At 45.3% G+C, this 23,562-nt stretch overlaps 1 protein-coding gene across 3 annotated transcripts in view; it reads left to right on the top strand.

Moving 5' to 3' along the window:
- ARPC1A (actin related protein 2/3 complex subunit 1A) overlaps positions 1–23,562 on the top strand; it is a 1,267,577-nt gene that overhangs the window by 1,210,619 nt on the left and 33,396 nt on the right. The window lies entirely within an intron of this gene.

Here is a 23,562-nt window from a genome sequence, read left to right as displayed (position 1 = left end):
TGGCTGGACGTTTGGGTAGCAAGAGGAGTAAACTCATATGTTAAATACTGCAACACAGAAGAGAGGGACATCTGTGGTTATGGTAAGATTTTACACAGCTTTTCTTTCTGCATCAGAACAGTGTCCATACATCAACTGCAGTGAGTTTTCTGAAGAAATTGGCCCTGACCCTGCCAGAGCCGTCTGAATCCTTGAGCTAGACCATCGACATGGACTCAGGGTAGGATCAAAACAGTTCTTTGGAATCAGTTCCTTCCTGTAGGAGCCTCTCTGCTTGATGGTTCAGATCTGGCATCAGCCTCTGAACTCAGCCGAATGACGTTTAGGGTTGAGTCACCTTCAGGAGTTTTGGCTCTTACAGTGAGGTTCCCCGGATCGTTGTCAAGCTGGGCATTTCAAGCTTTCAAGAGAGTTCTCTCTTAACACAAGAGAAAACTACCCCCCCCCCGAATCTAATCCAACTCTTCCGCATAGGGTTTTCCAGGGTCGGCAGGCTGCTCTTCTTGTCCCGTCAGAACAACCAGTTTTCAGAAGCCCTGACTCAGTTCTAGAAGAGATGGCCAGCTCCTCAGTCCCTCTCTCAGAAGAGGTACATAGGAAGCACAAGTAGAAAAGGAGGCATTTGGATTCCCTTGAGGAATGCCCTGCTGCTGACACTGATTTTAATGAGGGAGAGGGTTTTGCCAGATCTCCCCCTTGAGAAAAATATTAACTTCTCAGACTGAAAGGAAGTTCTTCCCAAGTGCCTTCTCTGGAAGAATCAATTTTCCTTGCTCTTTTTGGATCTGGCCCATCTACTACTTGGGTAATCCACCTGGCTGATGAGATGATGGACCTGATCTCTACATGGGTGTGGAAGGAGCTGGATGCAGCTGATCCATTTCACAAAAATCCTGACAAATTTATTGTTGCTCCTACCAACTGTCTTCCTTGGAGCAAGGGGCCTGCAGTAGACTCCATGGTAGTGTCTGCAGCCACTAAGAAGGAAATTTCTGGAGAGCTCATATGCCCATCCACCAAATAGGGAATCAAATGCATTAGACAGATTTGGGAAGCGTGTTTCTGTGTTATCTACTTTTTCAAGTGAGAGAGCTAATTACTTTGCACATTTTACACTTTTCCAGTGAGATATGACCAGAGAGATGCCAAATCTCTCCAGGGACCTTGTCTGTGGATGAAAGGAGATTTATTTACTCAGTTGGCTACCATACAGTCCTTATCCAATGTCTCTATGCACCTTATCTCTGATGTTACAGAGGGTGTATCTAGAGCAGCTGCACAGGTATTTCCTTAAAGCTTGCCTAGATGCAACTATGAGATTGTGCAGAACATTTCAAGCTGTCCATCAATGATATGAAATGTAGTGGATCAACTCTCTTTGGTCCCAAGGTTAAAGTGACTATCTCATGAAGTGAGAAGGATGTTAAATATGTATCAATCAACTTTTTTATCCCTTAAAGGACCTTCTCCAGAAATCAGGATGAAGGAAAGACAAGTTTAGTTTTGTAAATCCCAGGGCTTTGCATCTGATACTTTTGAAAAAAGAGCTCCCTGAGACAGATGAGGAAACTCTTTTATAGTGGACATTTCCCAAAGGGCAGAACTGGCCCAAAAAACCAAAGATTCAGAGGTTCTTTTACAGAGAAGCCTTTCCAGCGCTGCTGAACGGTTACCTGGGTGTCACACTCTGGAGGCATTTGGGGGCATTCATCCTTGGACCCAACAACTTGGACATCCATCCATCCATCCAGATGCTGTTTCATTCCCTTACATACCCTTCCTCCACCCCTGAAAAGATTTCCCGGTGTTCTACTCTCACAAAGGGAGGACGCTGCTTCAGTATTAAGGAAGTCTTTAAGAAATGGTCCTCCAAGAGGTCCCTCCAGATAAGAGAGGATGCAGAATTTACTCAAGGTTATTTTTGGTGCAGTAGAAAAACTGGGACCTAAGCCACTTTAATACGTTTGTGAAGCAAATGAAATTCCAGATGGTCGCAGTTCAGTCCTTTCTTCCCCTTTTGAGAGGAGGAATGACTGGATGTGGTGAATAGATTTTCAAGATGCATATTAGTACATAAAAATCATCTGGAGACTCAGCAACTACCTTGGAGTGTAGCCGTGATTTGTTTTTTACATGAGGAAATATCTTAGTTTCTGGCAAGGAGCCAGTCATTTCCAAATCAAATCCGTGCCCTTTGGTTTCACCACAGTGCCCCAAGTGTTTATGGAAGTTGTGGCAGCTTGATGACCACTGCAGGTTTTCTGGGTATTCCCATATTTGGACAATTGGCTCATCTTTGCCCCTACCAGTAATCTATTCATTCAAGCCAGAGACTCCTTGCTGCAGCTATGTAAAGACTTGAGGATTACAGTGAATATAACAAAATACAAGCCACATCCATTTCACTTGATAGGAGGACTTCTAGAGACACAACTTCAGATAGCAAGGCTCCCTCAGACAAGAGTTTCAATACTTTGCCAACCAGCCCAGGACGTTTTTATCACACCAGAAGCCACAAGCAAAACTAATTATTCATTTTTTGGGCTTCATGGCAGCACCTATCACATTAGTTCCCTTTGCCAGATTCTGTATGCGGGTACTTCAGAGGACTTCTAGCAGTTCATTGGTCAATCAGAAAACAACCAGTGTCCTTTCAGGTGTCACTAATGAAGATTTGCAGAGCACACATGCAGTGGTGGCTGCAAACTTCATACATTCTACAAGAACATACTTTCATTCCCTACCCCCACCCCCCAAGTCATAGTCACTGTGGACACTTCCCATCTAGGGTGGGGGAGAGGGGGCAATATTTAGGAAAAGCAGTCCAAGGCATGATTCCAACCAGGTGCCAGTGTACACATCAATGTATTGGAGATGAGTGCAGTTCTAGCACTGCAGTCTTTTCAGAACTCTCTCCCGACAGACAATATTGTGGTAGTTTGGTGCATCAGCAAATAGAGAAGAAGAAGAAGGCTTGCCTAGATGCAGCTATGAGATTGTGCTTTATGAGCTATATGATTTATGTAGTAATATGCATCTTGAAAATCTATTCACCACATCCAGTCATTCTTCCCCTCAAAAGGGGACGAAAGGACTGAACTGTAACCATCTGGAATTTCATTTGCTTCACAAACATGCCTTGGACTACTCTTATCCATTGTTTCGAGAGGCCATGAAAGTGTGACAATGGGGGATATCCTCCCGGTGCTTTCTAATAGCAGTGCACATCCTGGGGAAATTCAGTATCCTTGCAGGCAGGTTGATACCACTCCCTTACTAGTGGTTCTTCAATCCATTATTAATGGGATGGATTTTCAGGCATTGGGGCTGACCTTGCTGCATTTGGTGTTGTGGGGAGAGATGAAGATATGGCATCAAGTTCTTCTGTCTATAATTCCCCAAGAGGGGAAGAGTCATCCAGGGATGCTTTAATGCATTCTTGGCTCTGTGACTCCTTAAAGCCTTTCCTCCAATGCCCCTGATTCCAAAGTTTCTACAGAAAGCATCCACAATGGTCACAGTCATCCTCATAGCCCCTTAGTAACCTTGACAAGTGTGATTTCCTTTCTTACAGCCTCATTTAGTCCACCCACCCAAGCTGCTGGGCTTAGATCTAGCGTATGGGTTGCCTCACCTGAACTTTTAAGTCCCTCAAGTTGACTGCATGATTTCTCCAATTCCAATAGTGTTTCGACAGTCCTAGGTTTTCATCTTTAGTTCACATTTTTCCTCTTCCCCCTTTATTTTCATAATTTTCTGTTTCTAAACTACAAGAAAAACTTAGCCAACCTAGATATTTTTCTGTTTCAGGCAGGCAAACTTTAAATTTACACAGGGTTTATGGGTAAGGGGAGGAGCCTGAGCACTGGATCCAGAGCTTAGAAGTGGACAAGGTTGAATCCAAAACCCATATGTTGAGGAAGAATGGAAATGGCACAAATTTGTCATTATGTTGAGTACGTAACTTTTGTTTTCGTCTTATCTGCAGTGCACTTGTTTTGTGGTAGGACATGCCTTCAAGAGTTGTTTGATTCCTTCTTGACTTCTTTATTGGCCAAAAGCATTTATTTGGTGAATTCATATTGTGGGTTGAGGATGAGTCCGTATCTCTCATGCAGGAATTTAATTGCAAAATAAAAGGTTTGGGATTTGCTCATGTAATTACTTCTGTAACTCCTAGATAGTCATGCTTTGGATTTAGTGTATGTCCTTCTATTCCCATGTTGCATTATTCTTACTGTGGGATTCTCCACCTCAGGCGACCCAAACGTTGGCTCCTATACAAAAGCTTAAACCTGGTTGCTGTTGGTGCATGGGGCATCACACTTAGGGCCATAAACCAGATGCCTTAAATGTGATGTCTACACGCACAGACCTCAGAGCTTTTCTGCCGCAGTCGAACGTCAGATCGATCGCATTGCTCCTCTATCAAGATGTCTAAAGCTAAGTACCCTGTTGGGGAATTCATAAGTTTATTACTGCTCAAGCGTAGTTTGCTTGTTGTTCTTAGCCGATGTCTGCTAAGAAGGGTAAATGCTGATGTGGACATCTAATTCTGCATAAGGATGCCCATGACCATTCGTTGCGTTTTCTGTTTAGGCCAGGAACACAACCATATGTCCTGCACCATTTGCAAATCCTTTGTCCCTAAAACACTTAAAAGCCATCTGTCTGCCCTTAATTTGTACTTGGAAAATCAGAGGCTTAAAAAGTTAGTGCTTAGATGAAACCCAAATCGGCTGTCCAGGTGTAATCACCACTTAAAAAGGCCAAAGTTTCTCTGCCCCTCCTTCATCGGACACCCTGCCAACTGCTGATTTAGGAGTTGAGGGACGTCCACTTGAGCCATCTACTTCGTCGACCTCCCTTGAGGAAGCCATTTCTGAAGTACCGGCTGGCATATCCGAGGAGGATGAACAGACGTCTGTTTCTACCACAGTCGAGGGGGAACCAGGCTCCACCGGACGCCCATCTGGAATCCAAGAATCAGAGTTCTCTCATTTAGCTCAGGCCCCTGAAATTAGGCCTTCTTCCTCACCCAAAGCTACCCCTTAGAAAAGAAAGCAAAAAACTAAACATCTTTCCTCCTCTTCAGAGGGACTACCTGACTGGCAATCCTTCATGCAGTGTTTGATGCAGGCCTTAATGGCCCTTAGGCCCTCAGCCTCCTCACCCTCCACTATCCTAGTGCATAGCCCGAGACCTGCCTCTGCTGGTTCTATTCTTCCTCCCACTCCTCAGGAAGAAGGTTATTCATCTTCAGATGAGTCTATTTCTTACTTATCTCAAATAGCCTGTCCTCTGGAATACTATTCCCCATATGAGGAATCCATAGAAGGGTACTCTCCTCCAGAAGATATTACTTTTGGAGAGACCATCACTAAAAGGAAAGAATATTTCAAATGAGATGCTTCCCAAATGACTGAAACTCAAAAAAGAGACTTTGAGCTGCTGCAGGTTGAATTACCTTGACCTTCTGCCATCCCTTCAGTTATCCCTGCATACTTGGATGCATTTGCTTCATCATCAAAAAATCCAGACTCTCAACCACCTGCTCCAGAGAGACCTGATCATTTCTGTAAAGTGCCTGATGGCCATAAATTTCTTGTGAAACCCCATTTGGCGGACCCTGCAATGATAGTTGTGGAACCTGACAAGCAGTCAAGACTGATTCTTTCTTTGTCCCTCCTGCCTGGTGACAAGGATTGCAAGAACATGGATAGGCTGGACAAAAAGGTTTATACCTCATCCGCCGTAGCCTTCAGAGCCATTAATTACCAAGCCCATATGATTAGATATGCCTTGGACTTGGTATCCCAAGCATCTACTCTGCTATCCTCCTTATTTGACTCTCCCAACAAGACAGAAGTAGCTTCTAAACTGACTCTGACATCACAAGTAGCCAGACACTACATTAGATGCTGTTATGATGCAGCAGAGGCCTCTCTGATCAGCTGCATCTGCATCGGTGCTTCGCAGATATTCATGGCTCCGGCAACAACTATTGCCGGAAGACTTGAAATTTAAAATTCTGGATCCTCCACTAGATCACAACCTACTGTTTGCAAACAGTCAGCAGAACTGTTTAAGAACTTTCAGAAGAAGAGTAAGGTGCTGCAAGACATTATGCACCTTCTGGTATCTCCCATACTAAAATACTACAGAAACTATCCAGCTAAGACTTCTTATGTCAGAAGAACCCCCTCTTCTGCTACCCCTTCTTCTTCCAGGCATAGGAAAGGTAACAAGAGGCAAGCCTCTTCCAGGCCTATGCCTTCTCAGCCCATCCACAGACAGCCCTTTCAGGACTGAAGTGGTGCAAACAAAGCGTGACTGCCTTGCCCATCTACCCCTGTCAGCCTGCCTTCCCCACTGTCTTCCCCTCAGGAGAACTATCACCTCAGACCACTGGGTTTTGGAAATAGCAGAAAAGGGATATTTTCTATCTTGGAAAGAAAAGCCCACATCATGGGGCATTCCATTCCCTCCCAAAAACCAACTACACCTTATCCCTCACATTATTCAGGATCTTCTGGCCCATGGAACAATAGAATCTGTCCCCTCAGGACAAGAAGGAAAAGGTTTCTACTCAAGGCTATTCCCGGTACCAAAAAAGGATGGAACATGGAGGCCAATCCTCAGTTTGTCCTTTCTAAATCTCTTCCTAAAAGTCCCTTCCTTCAGAATGCTATCCCTTCAGACCCTCCTTCCTCTGCTACCACCCCACTCATTCATGGTTACGCTAGACCTGAAGGAGGTCTACCTCCATATCCCTATACAGCTTACCCACAGAAAGTACTTACATTTTGCTGGGCCCTTTTCTCATTTTCAATTTACTGCCTTGCCCTTTGGCTTATCCACTGCACCCAGGGTCTTCACCAAATGCCTGGCTCCTGCCATAGCGCACTGCAGAACCAAGGGTATTTAAATATATCCCTGCCTAGATGATCTACTCATTCTTGCAGAGAAAGAAAGCATTCTAAAAAAAGTCTGCAATTTACCATTTCTCTACTACAAGGGTTAAGGTTCACCCTCAACCTCCCCAAATCATCCCTTGCACCAGAGCAGGACAAAACCTTCCTGGGATGCAGGATCCAAACAGACCTGATGAAGGCATTCCTCCCTCCAGACAAGGTGCTTTCTCTAACAGACCACTTCCAGGATCATATCCAGACCCACCAGCTGTCAGCAAGACAGTTCATGCGACTTCTGGGTCTTATGGCAGCCACCATACCCATGCTTCCACTAGCCAGGTTGCACATGAGGAAGCTACAATGGTGGTCCCAACACAGCCACTCTCTAGAGTTCCAGATCCCCTTCCTACCTTGCCTCAAGTCAGAACTACAGTGGTGGATCCAACAAATTCAAATGAACCCAGACCTTCCCCATTACCACCCACACCAGTTCAACATATGCACACAGATGCCTCAGACCTGGGCTGGGGAGCTCCCATGAAGAGCCTCAAGGTGCAAGAATACTGGCAGACACCCTTCCTGAAAAAAACATCAACGTAAGGGAAACTACTGCAGTCCATTTACCCCTAAAAGCCTTTCTACAGCCAGGCCTCATGCAATTTCACAGACATCGCCATGGTTATGTGGTACATCAACAAATGGGGGGGGGGGGTGGCAAGTCCTACCTTCTCTGCAGACGTGGGACCTAGCCTCACAAAATAACTTATCCCTGCAGGCAGTCTGCATCCCATCTCAGGGCAGCCACCAAGTAGATGTGCTCAGCAGATCATTTTCTCTGCATCACGAGTGGATGTTGCACAGAGAAATTTTTCTAGACATTGTCCACCAATGGGGCACACCGCAAATATACTTATTTTTCTCCCCCCAGAACAAATAACTGAGAAAATTCTGTACAACGGACCACTCCCCTCTAGCCTGGAGAGCGGATGTCTTGACCATCTCATGAAAGGGACGGTTTTTGTATGCCTGTCCTCACATTCAAAAAGTCCTCCTGAAAATCAGGAAGTACAATCCAAAAATATTGCTGGTGACTCCCTTTTGGGCATGCCAGCATTAGTTCCACCTTCTACTATCCCTAGCCAAGGGCAGTCACCACAGGTTACCCCACAAGGTGGACCTACTCACACAACAGAAGGGAACTCTCATTCACCCTCATCTGGAGGTGCTTTTTCTAACTCTCTGGGTGATAAACATTTACTAACCTTTAGACACCACTACTGTGAGGATGTGCTTTCTGTCCTGAGGGAGGCCAGGAAACATAACACAAGGAAATCCTACATTCTAAAATGGGAAAGATTCTCCAAATGGTGTCTCCAAAGGCTGAGGGATCCCTTTCTAGTGGATGTACCTCTTGTCCTAGCATATGTATGTGATCTTATCAAGGCAGGCCTTTCATACTCCTCAGCGAAAGTGCACCTTTCTGCTATCTCTGCCTTCTTACCCTTAGACCCCACTTCACTCTCCAGGCTAGATGTTAAATTGTTCCTGAAAGGGGGTCTTGCACATCAGATGACCAAGGAAGCCTATCCCACCACCTTGGGACTGAAACTTTATCCTGGCAAAACTTACACTGGCCCCATTTGGGCCAGCTAATTCTGCATCACTACAAATGTGCAAATGGAAAACTATCCTGATGGTACCTCTCACCTTAGCCAGAAGGATATCAGAGTTACAGGCCCTCATGGCATGCCCCCCTACACTGCCTTCCACAAAGGTAGGGTAACTCCTTCATGCCCAAAATGGTCAACGACCTTTCATTAAACCAGCCCATTCACCTACCCACCTTCTTTCCCTACCCACCTTCTTTCCCTCTCCTACCAATGACAGCGAGAGAATTCTCTACTCCCTGGATGTTCACAAGCAGTTAAGATTTTACCTGGATAAAACTAAGAATATTTGAAAATCTAATCAGCTCTCTGTATCCTTTCACCCCAGGGCCTTGAGCAAGGCCGTCTCCAAACAAACTATTTGCTTCTACTATTCCTACCATGGCAAGAATTTACTTCAGGGGGTAAGAATGCACTCTACCAGGGCAGTAGCATCCACAAAGGCCTTCTTCAGGGGCCAAGACATAACCTCCATCTTGGAGGCTACTACTTCATCCCCTATGCACACATTTACCAGACACTAGAAATTTGATCAGATCTCCAGAGCCAGGGGAGGTTTTGCTAGGACAATCCTGCAGGGATTTCTGGAATCAGCTACTTAAGCTGTGGTACTCTCCCACAGTAAGAATACTGTAACATGGGAATAAAGGACATAGAATAGTTGTGTAAAATCTTACCATAACCATAGATGTCCTTCTCTTCCATGTTGCATTATTCCTTCCCTCCCACCTAACCCCCAGCATTCCTTTACACCTGTCTAGGAAGCTGTGTGGGGTCCTCCTACACTATGATCACACTGGGCAATTTATGGCATTTTACCTGTCTGGAGGACATCAATTGGCTCTACCTAGTCTACTGTCCAACTGGGCAGATGTTCTTCGTGTTTCACTGTTGCAGTCAGTACATTTGAGTAATCCTGCTGGCAGGTTGCCCTCAGTCGGCCTGAAGGGGCGACAGCGGCCGACACAGGACCCAAGACTTTGGAATTCAGGCCGACTCGAACACGAAAATCTGAGGGGTATAAAAGATGCGGCCGACGCCATTTTCTTTAGTCTTTCTTGCCGCAAGGTGCCCAAAGCAGAAGCAGTTTGCAAATGCCAGTCGGCCAACTCCTGAGATTTTCGTGTTCGAGTTTCAGATCCGAAGTCTTCATTAAAAGGTAAGTACCTCATTGGGGAAACTTTTTTCTTGCTCCAGACCGATGTCAGAAAAAGTTAATAATTGTATTTCTTGTGGGAGGCAAATACCTCATAAGGACTTTCATTCTTACTGTATTCCTTGCCTAGGCCTTGACCACGATGTTTCAAGTTGTCGGTTTTGTGCTAGATTTAACCAACACACTATTAAGCATCGGTACGATTTTACACTAAGCTATTTTGGGCGCAGATTTAATTATACAGTGTTATCGGATAGCCATCCGACTACCGGAGTTCACAAAAAGCACAAAGAAAAAGAAAAAGACAGGCAACCGATTTCCAAAACCGACGACGAGGCTTCTCCTAAGCCAGTCGCCGGTTCTCAGTGAGGCGCTTTTGCAGCCCCTGACTCCCGCTACTTTAGAGTTGCAGGCTGCTACCGACTCCCACGTGGAGTCGGTCACGCCACTGGAAACTCTAGGTATTGGAGCCTCGGAGACTATTCCCTCAGATGGGTCCGGAGCCGCTGAGCAGGCATCGGCTTCTGAGGGCGTTTTCCAGACCTAAACAATTATACATTAAATCGACTACAGCTTCAAAGACAAAGACTAAAGCACCTTTAAAGGCAAAGAAGCAAATTCACCAGCCACATGGACAGGCCTCCATGCCCCAAAAAACAGATGCTTAAAATTGCCGAAGCCTTAATTACCTTGATCAGGGGTTCCCATCCCCCTCCTAATAAGTGGCCTAGGCAAGAGACAGACTATGAATCTCCAGATCAGGTTTTCATTTCCTCAGTTTCCTCTTCTGATCGGGAATATTCTCTTCCCCCCTATGAGGATTCTGATGCTGAAGAGTCAATTCCTTCACCTTCTCCTCCTGATGACTATTCCTTTGGGGAAACCTTGCATACCATGAGGGAGCATTTCCACTGGGAGAGCCAAGATTTTTCAGAATCTAAAAAGAGGCTTAGGGATTTTCTTCTACTACCTCAACACAGGCCTGTAGCTATTCCACCTGTGTCAGACATTGTAGATGTGTTTTCAGGGTCTAGTCTGAAACCTGACTCCTTACCTTCATCTCCTGTTAAGCCTGACGGATATTACAGGGTTCCTGACTCTCTCAAATTCCTTTTCAAAAACCCTGCTGCAGACCCAGAAACTATTTCTCAGGGTCCCAAAGGGGTTAAGGCTTCCACTGCAAAAAACCCAACCCCCCTCTGACAGAGATTCTAGGGCACTGGATAGATGGGGAAAAAAGATGTACACATCTGCTACCTTGGTTATAAGGGCCTTAAATTATGCCAGTTTCATATGCTCAAATATCAGCAATATGTCATGACACTGCTTAAACAGAAAATGTTGGTAAATTCTGAATGTGCAGAAAACAAAGAAATGCAGGATTTATTGCATGCAGCTGAACAAGTTGGAAAGCATACTTTGCAATGTGGTTTTGATTCTCTGCAGGGCCGCTGTTACGGGTTCTGTAATTAGGAGGCATGCTTGGTTAAAGGAACAAAATCTGCCTGATCACGTCAAAGCTAAATTATTAGATGCACCACTATAGCATGATAACTTGTTTGGTGTTAAAGCAGAAGAGGTGTTAAAGAAAATGGAGGACAAAGCGAAATCTATGCAAAAAAATGGTGAAAGATTTTTTACAAGTACAGACACCTAGGTTTAGCAGACACTGGCCTACAAAGAATTGGTCCTTTCCAGTGTCAGACAGACCTCAAAGGGGCAGGTCCAGATGCCCTAGAGGCAGATCCCAGCCGCAAGGTTCGTACATGTCTAAACAATGGGGTGCTTCTACCTCCAAAAGTGGAGAAGACAAATCACAACCATACAGGAAACGGTCCCAATGACTTCCCCCTGCCTGCACCAAGCACTTATCTACTGGCAGCACCCTTAGGGGGAATAAATAGCACTTTTTTCTCAAAATTGGCACATTATAACTCAAGACAAGTGGGTTCTAAATATCGTGTCACAAGGCTACAAGTTCCACTTCCATACTCTGCCAAAGGCAAACGGCTGGCCAGATCTGCCAAAAAATCAATGGGCAGAGACACAAAAACAAGTCTCTTCCCTCATGGACATGGGGCCATTCAGCAAGTACCAGAGCAAGAGCAGAGACAAAGATTTTACTCAAGACTGTTCTTGGTACCCAGAAAGGACAAGGCCTGGAGGCCAATACTGGACCTATCTATTCTGAACACATTCCTGGATATACCAAAATTCAAGATGTTGACTTTGCAGCAGCTTCTGCCCATGCTGGGCAAGAACGCTTGGCTTGTGACTTTAGACCTAAAAGAGGCATACCTGCATGTCCCAATCAGACAAATATGCAGAAGATACCTCCGATTCAAGGCTGGATCAATGCATTACCAATTCTCTGCACTGTCCTACTGCGCCCAGGGTCTTCACAAAGTGCTTGGCACCAGTAATTGCATTCTGCAGACAAAAAGGAATACAAATATATCCTTACTTGGACGACTGTCTAATTCAAGCAGAGAACAAGGACATTCTTCTTCAGCATCTGGCGTTTGTGAAAAGACTTCTAACATGCCTAGGGTACACAGTCAATGAAAATAAATCAAAACTAGTACCCTCAGAAGAGATAATATTCCTGGGTGCAAGCTTAAATACAACTGCTCAGATGGCTCATCTCACGCCAGACAAACAAAGGCAACTGAATACCAATTTCAAAATGTTGGCAACAAAGGCCCAGTTATCTGCAAGAAACATTCTGCAGGCTTTGGGCTTCATGGTATCCTGCATCCTACTAATTCCATATGCAAGACTGCATATGAGGAAACTTCAATGGTACCTAAAAAGTGTTTGGACTCAACATTGCCACAGCCTGGAAACTATGATTACTCTCATACCCAGCCTGCAACAGGAGCTTCGATGGTGGGCAAAGGCTTGTCACCAAAACAAGGGACAGCCATTCACATTACCCCCAGCCAGGCAGACACTAACAATGGATGCTTCGGATTATGCATGGGGGGCCCATATGGCAGGAAGATGCATTCAGGGAACATGGACCTCCAACCAAATGCATCTATATATCAATCAAAAAGAGATGCTAGCTGTTCAAAATGCGCTGACAGCCTTCAAGGACCTACTACATCCAGGTCAACTACTGATACAGACCACCACGTTCATGTGGTATATAAACAAGCAGGGGGGCACACATTCTTACCCCCTTTGCAGACTAGCTATGACTTTGTGGGACACTGCATTGACTTATCAAGTACATCTGCAGGCACAATTCCTGCCTGGAAGGAAAATACCCTGGCAGACTAAACTAAGCAGAAACCTCATGGATCCCCACGAGTGGCAGCTGGATCCACAAGTCTTCAGCATGATAACAAGGAAATGGGGATGCCCGAACATAGATCTGTTTGCCTCCCCTCACAACTACCAACTAAAAAGGTACTGCACAAGGATTTATCACAGACAAGCATGGAAAGTGGATGCCCTATCTTTCAGCTGGAAAAACCTATCAGTATATGCCTTTCCCCCTCTGCCTCTCCTACCCAAGGTACTCCTAAAGGTCAGACAGGAGAAGTCAAAGATGATACTGATTGCCCCAGACTGGCCCCGGCAGTACTGATATCCAATACTAAGGAACTTGTCTCCATGCCCAGCTTGGACTTTACCTCAAATACCTCATCTACTCTCCCAGCAAAACAATCAGGTCCTGCACAGCCAACTCAGGACTTTAAACCTGGCAGCATGGCGGATAATGTAGTCATACAAAACACACCTCTCAGTAAAGCTGTGATGGATGTCATTTTGGAAGCCAGAAGGCCTAGTACTAGAAAATCTTATGCTGGCAAATGGAAGACATTCTGTGCTTGGAACCATGCACAAGGAACTGATACAGCTGTGCCAAATATTCCTCAGATTTTGCAATACTTAACTGAGATGCTGGACAAAGGCCTATCTTTTTCATCTATTAAAATTCATGCCTCTGCCATTTCGGCTCATTACAATGTAGAGCCACCAATCTTTTCTCATCCCTTATTAAAGCAGTACCTCAGAGGGGCCAAAAATGTAAGGCGTCCAAGAAGATCTCCAATGCCTGCATGGGACCTCAACCATGTCTTGGAAAAACTTACCCTGCCTCCTTTTGAGCCAGCTGCTACTGCTGATATAAAGTTTTTACCATGGAAAACAGCTCTGCTCCTAGCAATAGCTTCTGCAAGATGAGTTTCAGAGCTACAGGCACTCATGGCTGTAGAACCTTTTATCATTTTTTATCCAGACAGGGTCTGTCTGAGGACAAACCCAACTTTTATGCCTAAGGTAGTGTCCAGTGTGGCTCTTAACCAAACTATTCACCTGCCAACTTTTTATCCAAATCCACAGAACAAGGGGGAGAGAATTCTGCATTCTTTGGACATACACAGACAACTTAGATTCTACTTGGACAGAACCAAAGTCTTCAGAAAGAGCAATTACTAGTGTCCTATGCTGCAGGATCACAAGGAAAGGCCATCTCAAAGCAGACTATTTCAAAATGGATAGGCCACTGCATTCATTTCTGCTATGTACTCCATGGCAAACCAGCGCCTGCGGGCATTAGGCCACATTCAACCAAAGCTACAGCCACTTCAGCAGCCTTTCTTAGGGGAGTACCAACCAAGGACATTTTAGAGTCTGCTACTTGGAGTTCAGTGCACACCTTTACAAAGCACTATCATCTACCACTCTACTCTAAATCTAGGGCAGGCTTTGCCACTGCAGTTCTGCTGGGCCTTATAGCCGCTCCTAATGCTGTTTAGCTCCAGCCTCTCGTACATAGCTTTGGGACTCTACCCAAATGTAATGACTGCAACAGTGAAACACGAAGAACATAGTACAGTTGTGTACACTTACCATAAATGTAGATGTTCGAGTGTATTCACTGTTGCAGTCCAGGTTACCCACCCGCCATCCCCCTTTTCTTCTGATGGAACCTATCTTTCCTTCTCTGATTAATACAACCTATGTGGTGTATTTGCTTGTAGATGAAGGTAAAGTTTATATTGGTGCATGTATTTATATATACATAAATTTTGGCTGCCCCTTTTAGGGGGCACCTGACATCTGGGGCAAGAAAAACTAAAAAAAAATGGCGTCTGCCGCATCTTTTGTACCCCCTAACGACCTGACGTCAGGGAAGAGGCGACAGCGGCCGACGCAGGACCCAAGACTTTGGAATTCAGGCCGACTGAGGGCAACCTGCCAGCAGGATTACCCAAATGTAATGACTGCAACAGTGAATACACTCGAACATCTTCATTTATGGTAAGTGTACACAACTGTACTTTCTGAGGTCTGTCTGTGCAGACATCACATTTAAAGGCACGTGGTTTATGGCCCTGCATGTGACATCCCATGCACCAACAGCAACCAGGCTTATGCTTTTGTATAGGAGCCGATGTTCAGGTCTCCTGAGGTGGAGAATCCCACAGTAAAAATACTGCAACATGAAAGAGAAGTACATGTATGGTTATGGTAAGATTTTACACAGCTATTCTTTCTTTTGGGTTTGAAGATGAAAGATTGTTGGCAGAGCCAAGCTTGTGGGCCGAGTTTCCACAACAAATCCCTTGTCAAAAACTGAGCTTGATTCTCTTCATAAAACGCATCAATCCAGAGCCTTTTTCATCTCTGGTCCCTTAGTTCTACCTGGAGGATAGTGTTGAATCTGTGGATGAATTGATTAGAGAGTATATGTCTGTAAATACAGATGTTCTTTGTGTTTCTCTGTTGCAGTCATCACACTTAAGTTATCTGCCTACAGGTAGCCCTCAGTCGGCCCGAATACCAGAGTCTTGGGATTTCTGTCAGATGCTGTCACCTCATCCATGACGTCAGGTCATCAGGGGTATAACTATGCAGCTGATGCCATTACATCAGCTTTTCTTGCCGAGTGGGGGCCCGAAGCAGAAGCAGTTTGCAAGTGCCAGTCGGCAGCTAGCTGAAATTTTCATTTTTCGAGTTTCAAACCTGAAGCCTATAAAGCTAAGTACCCCGTTGGGGATCCTTTTTTTTCTTGCTCTAACCGATGTCAGAAAAAGTTAACAGTTGTCTTGCCTGTGGAAAGCAAATACCTCACAGAGATTTTCATTCTTACTGCGTCACCTGTTTAGGCCCAGACCACGACATCCCTCACTGTCGGTTTTGTGCCTTGTTCAACACCCAAACTATTCGTCATCAGGCTTTTTTTGTCTCTAAATTATTTCGCTGATGTTCTCTGTATTCCAAAATGGCTTCAGTAAGCCATCCGACTACCGATCTTCCGAAAAAATGCAAAGATAAAGACAGAGACAGACCGCATAGGTCCAAAACTACCGATGACGCTTCCGTTAAGCTAGTCACCAGTCTGCCAGTACTCAGTGAGGTGCTTTCGCAGCCCCTGTTACCCACTTCTACAGATGCGCAGGACTCTACTGAGACCCATTTGGAATCGGGTATGCCGCGAGATGCCTCTTCGACTATGGAACCTGCAGATGTCTCTACCTTGGATGGGTCCGAAGCCACTGTGCAGGCACCGGCTTTTGAGGGTGTATTCAGACCTTCCAATATTCGTATCAAACTGACTACTTGGTTAATGACTAAATGTACCGAATTTCTCAGTCCCAGAGTTCACACTACGCCTAGGAAACCAACGACCAAAGCACATTCTCAAGCTCCCATGCCACAGAAACAAATGCTTAGAATGGCTGAAGACCTTATTACTTTAATTAGGGGAAGCCAGCCTTCCCCCTCTAAAAGACAAAGAATTGATTTTCCTTCTGATTCTTCAGACCATGAGTCTGATGACTCTGACCCCTGTGATTGCCAAGACATACCCTTATCTTCCTATGAGGACTCCGATGCAGAGGATTTAATTCCCTCAGCCTCCCCACCAGAGGACCTTTCTTTCAGTGAAACCTTGCATACCCTAAGAGAGTATTTTCGCTGGGAATGCCAGGACTACCCACAGTCCAAAAAGAGACTCGGGATTTTTAGACGTGCCTCAGCATAGGCCTCTAGCTATTCCCCCCTGTCCTGGATATTGTAGATGTCTTCATGAAATCCAACCTTACCACTGATACTTTACCACCTGCTCCTAGAAAGCCTGACAGATACTACAGAGTTACCTGACTCTCACAAATTTTCTTTAAAAATCTCACTGCGGATCCAGAGACTGCATATGAGGAATCTTCAGTGGTACTTAAGTCTCTGGTGTCAACATTCCCAGGACATGGAAACAGTGATTCCTATCATTCCTTGCATAAGGACAGAGTTCCTTTGGTGGGCAGAGGCTTGCAACCACAACAGGGGACTCCCTTTCTCACAACCCCCCCGCGCCGACCGGACTCTGACAACAGACTCATCAGACTATGCATGGGGGGCTCACATGGCAGGCAAATGCATTCAAGGCAAATGGAGCCCAGGACAAATTCACCTGCATATCAATCAAAAAGGAATGTTAGCTGTACAGAATGCACTGACAGCCTTCAAATACCTTATCCTGCAAGGACAGCAACTGATAAAGACAACACCACACTTACGTGGTACATAAACAAGCAGGGTGGAACTCACTCCTACCCAATCTGCAGGTTAGCCATGGCTCTGTGGAACACAGCTGTAAGCAACTAAGTGCACCTGCAAGCTCAATTCCTGCCAGGCAAATAAAATTCACTGGCAGACGACTTAAGAAGAAATCTAATGGACCGACATGAGTGGAAACTGGAATCAAACTAATTCAAACGTCTAATTCACAGATGGGGGACACCAGAGGTGGACCTCTTTGTGTCCCCCCAAAACCATCAACTAAACAAATTTTCACCAGAATTCCCCACAACCAAGCTTGGAAAGTGGATGCCCTATCCTTCACATGGGAAAACCTCTCAATCTGTACCTTTCCCCCTCTGCCCCTCCTTCCAAACGTACTCCTCAAGATCAAATAGGACAGGCCAAGGACAATCCTTATTGCACCAGACTAGCCATGCCAGCACTGGTACCCACTCCTACGCAGTCTGACAGCAGTGCCACCTTGGCACCTACATCAGACCCCCTCTCTGCTCTCCCAGCAGGAGGGACAAATTTTGCATCCTCAGCTGCAAACACTGAACCTGGCAGCCTGGCTTATTCCCTGAATACATCATCAGCAACCCACAGCAAACAGGTGCTGGATGTTATCCTTGATACCAGGAGGCCCAGAACTAGGAAATCCTATTCAGAAAAGTGGAATAGATACTGTTCTTGGAGCCAGTCTCAAGGGAAGGACACAGCCATGCCCTCCTTGCCTCAAATGCTAGATATTACCTAGCAGAGTTGCTCCACAAAGGGCTATCCTTCTCATCAATTAAGATTCGTGCCTCTGCCATATCAGCTCATTACAATACTGAGCCACCCCTCTTCTCTCACCCTCTGATCAAACAGATGTTCATCGTGTTACACTGCTGCAGTCATCACACTTATCTGCCGTCAGGCGGTCCCGCAGTCGGCCTGAGTTCCAAAGTCTTGGTCCGGCGTCGGTTGCTGTCGCTTCTTCCCTGATGTCAGTGCGACAGGGATGTAAAAGAGGCAGCCGACGCCATTTTCTTCAGTCTTTCTTGCTGCGCGGTACCGAAGCAGAAGCAGTTCGCAAGTGCCGGTCGGCCGACTCCTGAGATTTTCAAATCGAATTTCAGATCGAAGTCTTCAATAAAGCTAAGTACCCCGGGGAACCTTTTCTTGCGTCAGTCCGATGTCAGAAAAAGTTAACTGCATTTCTTGTGGGAAGCAAATACCTCATAAGGATTTTCATTCTTATTGTATCCCTTGCCTAGGCCCAGACCACGACGTCACAGGTTGTCGGTTTTGTGCTAGGTTTAACAAGCAAACTATTAAACGTCGGTTTGATTTCGCCCGACATTATTTTGGTAGAAAATTTAATTATACCATGCCGTCGGAGCAACCGACGACCGGGATGCATAAAAAGCGCAAAGGTAAGGACAGGCAGCCGAGACCCAAACCAGACACCGAGGCCTCTGCTAGGCCAGTCACCGGTTCTCTGGTTTTCAGTGAGGCGCCTACGCAGCCCCTGACGACCGCTGATTTAGAACCCCAGCTTGCATCCAACTCCCAAGCGGAGGGTACAGGGCCTCCAGAGCCTTTATCTTTAGGCCCTTCCGACTCCATGGCTGAAGGGGATCCCGGTGCAGTTGAAAGGCCGTCAGTTGCTGAAGGTGTCTTCAGAACAACTACACTTACTATTAAATCCTATGCAAAACTGAAAACTCCATTAAAAGTAAGGAAGCCTGGAAGCCTGTACAGCAGTCTCCAGTGCAAGGCCCCATGCCTAAGAAGCAGATGCTTAAGATGGCCGAAGACTTAATTACCCTAATCAGGGGTTTCCATCCCCCACCTGACAAAAGGCCTAGACAGGAGGAGGACCACACTTCCTCTGACCAGGTTTCCATTTCCTCAGATTCTTCTGAGGAACAGGAATACTCTTTTCTCCCTTATGAAGACTCTGATGCAAAGAGTCTATTCCTTCAGCCTCTCCCCCAGAAGACTACTCTTTTGGGGAATCTTTACATACCATGAGGGAACATTTCCACTTGGAAGGCCAGGATTACTCTGATTCTAAGAAAAGGCTCAGAGAGTTCCTCTTACTACCCCAGCACAGACCCCTTGCTATTCCACCTGTGTTAGACATTGTGGATGATGTTTATTCAGAATCTAGCCTTAACCCAGATTCATTACCTCCTGCACCAGCCAAACCAGACAGATACTACAGAGTCCCTGACTCACATAAATTCCTATATAAAAGCCCCGTTGCTGACCCAGAAACCATTTCCCAGGGTCCCAAAGGGGTTAAGGCCTCTATTGCTAAAAATCCTGTACCGTCTGAAAGGGATTCTAGAACACTAGACAGATGGGGAAAGAAAGTATATACCTCAGCTACTCTAGCTATGAGGGCCTTAAATTGCCAGTTTCACATGCTAAAATATCAACAATATTTGATGTCTCAATTAAAACAAAAAATGAGCACACATACAGTGCAGCCTGATTACGAGGAAATGCAAGATTTGTTGCATGCAGCAGAACAAGTGGGAAAACATACTTTGCAATGTGGATTTGATTCATTGGAAGCTTCTTGCAGAGCAGCTGTAACAGGGTCTGTCATTCGTAGGCATGCTAAGAACAAACTTTACCTGATCATGTTAAAGCAAAGTTATTGGATGCACCCTTACAGCAGGATATTTTATTTGGTGCGAAAGCAGAAGAGGTTTTAAAGAAAATGGAGGATAAGGCAAAATCTATGCAGACGGTTAAGGATTTTTTACAGGTTCAACCCCCTCGTTTCAGCAGAAATTGGTCAACCAAGAACTGGTCCTTTCCAACTTCTGACAGACCACAGAGGGGCAAATACAGATGCCCAAGGGGCAGAGGTCAGCCACAAGGCTCTTACAAGCCACGACAATGGGGTGCCACAACCCAGAAAGGAGGCGAAGACAGGTCTCAAACTGTCAGAAGACAATCACAATGACTTACCCCTCAGACTGCCAAGCAAATCACTCTTGGCAGCTCCCTTGGGAGGAAAACTTGCACTTTTTGCAGACAATTGGCACATCATCACAAAAGACAAATGGGTACTAAATATTGTAACTCAAGTCTACAGGTTCCACTTTCACACTTTACCAAGGATAAAAGGAATGCCAAATCTGCCATCAAATCAATGGGCAGAGGCTCAAAGACAAATTACAGCACTTATGGACATGAGAGCCATTCAACAGGTTCCTACACAGGAGCAAGGACAAGGATTTTACTCAAGACTCTTTCTGGTTCCCAGAAAGGACAAAGCTTGGAGACCCATTCTGGACCTTTCATTTCTAAACACATACATGGAAGTACCCAAATTCAAGATGTTCACACTACAACAACTTCTTCCCATGCTGGGCAAGAAGGCTTGGCTAGTAACGTTGGACCTCAAGGAGGCATACCTGCATGTCCCTATCAGACAAAATTGCAGAAGATACCTCCGATTTATAGCAGATACAACTCATTACCAATTCTCTGCACTGCCCTTTGGTTTATCTACTGCGCCCAGGGTCTTCACAAAATGCCTGGCACCAGTAATTGCATACTGCAGACAAAGAGGAATCCAAATATATCCATACCTGGACGACTGCCTTATTCAAGCAGACAGCAAGGACATTCTTTTAAAACATCTGGCGTTTGTAAAAAAAACCTCCTAAGTTGCCTAGGGTACACAGTAAACTAAAAGAAGTCAAAACTAGTGCCCTCAGAAGACATAATATTCCTGGGTGCCAGCTTAAATACAACGGGCCAGGTGGCTTATCTCACGCCAGACAAGCAAGGACAACTGACTCAATACTTCAAAATGATGGCAACAAAGACCCAACTCCCTGCAAGAAAAATTCTGCAGGCCTTGGGATTCATGGCATCTTGCATACTACTAATACCATATGCCAAACTGCATATGAGGAAATTACAATGATACCTGAAAAGCGTATGGACTCAACACAGCCACAGCTTGGAAACAATAATATCACTAATTCCCTGCCTTCAACAGGAGTTTATATGGTGGGCTCAGGCATGTCACCTCAACAAGGGTCAACCTTTCACCTTGCCCACAGCCAGGCAAACAATGACAACAGATGCTTCGGATTACGCCTGGGGGGGAGCACACATGGCAGGACAGTGTATTCAGGGCAAATGGTCTGCAGATCAAATGCATCTCCACATCAATCAAAAAGAGATGCTGGCTGTACAAAATGCCCCAACAGCTTTCAAGGACCTCCTACATCCAGGACAACTTCTAATAAAGACGGACAACACCACAGTGTTGTGGTACATAAACAAGGGGGCACACATTCCTACCCCCTATGCAGGCAAGCAATGACCATGTGGAACACAGCACTGACCTACCAAGTTCAACTACAAGCACAATTCCTGCTAGGAAAGAAAAAATACATTGGCAGACGAACTAAGCAGAAATATCATGGATCCTCACGAGTGGAAACTAGACCCACAAGTATTCACAATGATGCCTCAAATGGGGGAGCCCAGACATAGATCTGTTTGCCTCCCCCCAAAACTACCAACTGCGAAAGTTTTGCACAAGGACATACCACACACTAGCTTGGAAAGTGGACGCCTTCTCATTCAGTTGGAAAACACTAACAGTGTATGCCTTTCCTCCACTACCTCTTCTGGCAAAGATGCTGCTAAAAGCCAGATTAGAGAGGCTACAAATGAATACTCATTGCTCCAGACTGGCCATGCCAACACTGCTATCCAATATTAAGGAACATGGCTCAAGGCCCACCATGGATTTTACCTCAAATCCCTCACCTGCTGACTCAGCAAAACAATCAGATTCTACACAGCCAGCTCAAGACTTTAAATCTGGCTGCATGGCAGATTATCTAAACAACCAGTCAACACTTCTCTCTACAGCTGTTATGGATGTTATTCTGGAGGCCAGGAGACCCAGCACCAGGAAAGCCTACTCAGACAAATGGAAAAGATTCTGCGCCTGGAACAGGCTAAAGGCCAAAGTCCTCTTGTCCCAAATATTCCTCAGATTCTGCAATATTTAACTGAGATGTTGCACAAAGGCCTTTCCTTTTCATCTATAAAGATCCACACTTCAGCTAATTCAGCTCATTACAACACGGCTCCTCCTATTTTTTCACATCCATTATTAAGACAGTACCTCAGAGGGGCTAAGAACATAAGACCACCCCGAAGAGCACCAACACCAACTTGGGACCTCAATTTTGTTTTGAAAAACTTACACTACTGCCCTACGAGCCAGCCTTTTCAGCTGATTCACAATTCTTATCATGGAAAACTGCCCTGCTGCTAGCAATAACTTCAGCACGAAGAGTCTCAGAGCTACAGGCCCTAATGACAGTGGAGTCTTTCATCATTTTTCATCAAGAAAGTGTCTCTCTACGAACTAACCCTTCCTTTATGCCAAAGGTAGTTTCCAGTGTGGCTCTAAACCAAACCATTCATTTACCCACCTTTTATCCAAACCCCCATAATAAAGGGGAAAGGCTCCTACACTCTTTGGACATTCACAGACAATTACGTTTCTACTTGGATAAAACAAAGGTTTTCAGAAAATCTGATCAGCACTTTGTATCCTATGCTGCAGGATCTCAAGGAAAGCATGTATCAAAACAGACCATTTCAAAATGGATAGGACATTGTATCCGTTTCTGCTACACACACCATGGGAAACCTGTACCTGGTAACATTAGGCCTCATTCCACCAGGGCTACAGCAACATCAGCAGCCTTCCTCAGAGGGGTACCAACCAAGGATATTTTGGAAGCTGCAACTGGAGTTCAGTGCACACCTTCACCAAGCACTACCACTTACCTCTATACTCAAAAACCAGAGCTGGCTTTGCCACTGCAGTTTTTTAGGGCCTACTAGCTTCTCCAAACCGTGTTTAGTACCAACCACCCAGCCTTAGCTTTGGTATTCAACCCAAGTGTGATGACTGCAGCAGTGTAACACAATGAACATAGTACAGTTTTGTACCTACCATAAATGTAGATGTTCGAGTGTTCACACTGCTGCTGTACAGGTTACCCTCCCCTCTTCTTACCTGGGTTTTATCTATAGCGCCCTATTTATACAATCTCTAAGATGTATTTCTATATGGTGTATTTTTTTACAGCTGTAGCTATTGTTTTCTACTTATGTAATTTACTTAGGATTATGTATTGCCTTCCTATTTGTGGGCACCTGACATCTGGGGCAAGAAAAACTGAAGAAAATGGCGTTGGCTGCCTCTTTTATACCCCTGTTGCACTGATGTCAGGGAAGAAGCGAC

This window comes from Protopterus annectens, chromosome 12.part0 (assembly GCF_019279795.1).
Source record: "Protopterus annectens isolate FY-2018-M chromosome 12.part0, PAN1.0, whole genome shotgun sequence".
In the NCBI taxonomy this organism is placed as follows: domain Eukaryota; kingdom Metazoa; phylum Chordata; order Ceratodontiformes; family Protopteridae; genus Protopterus; species Protopterus annectens.
This window is presented reverse-complemented; position numbering and strand designations above follow the sequence as displayed.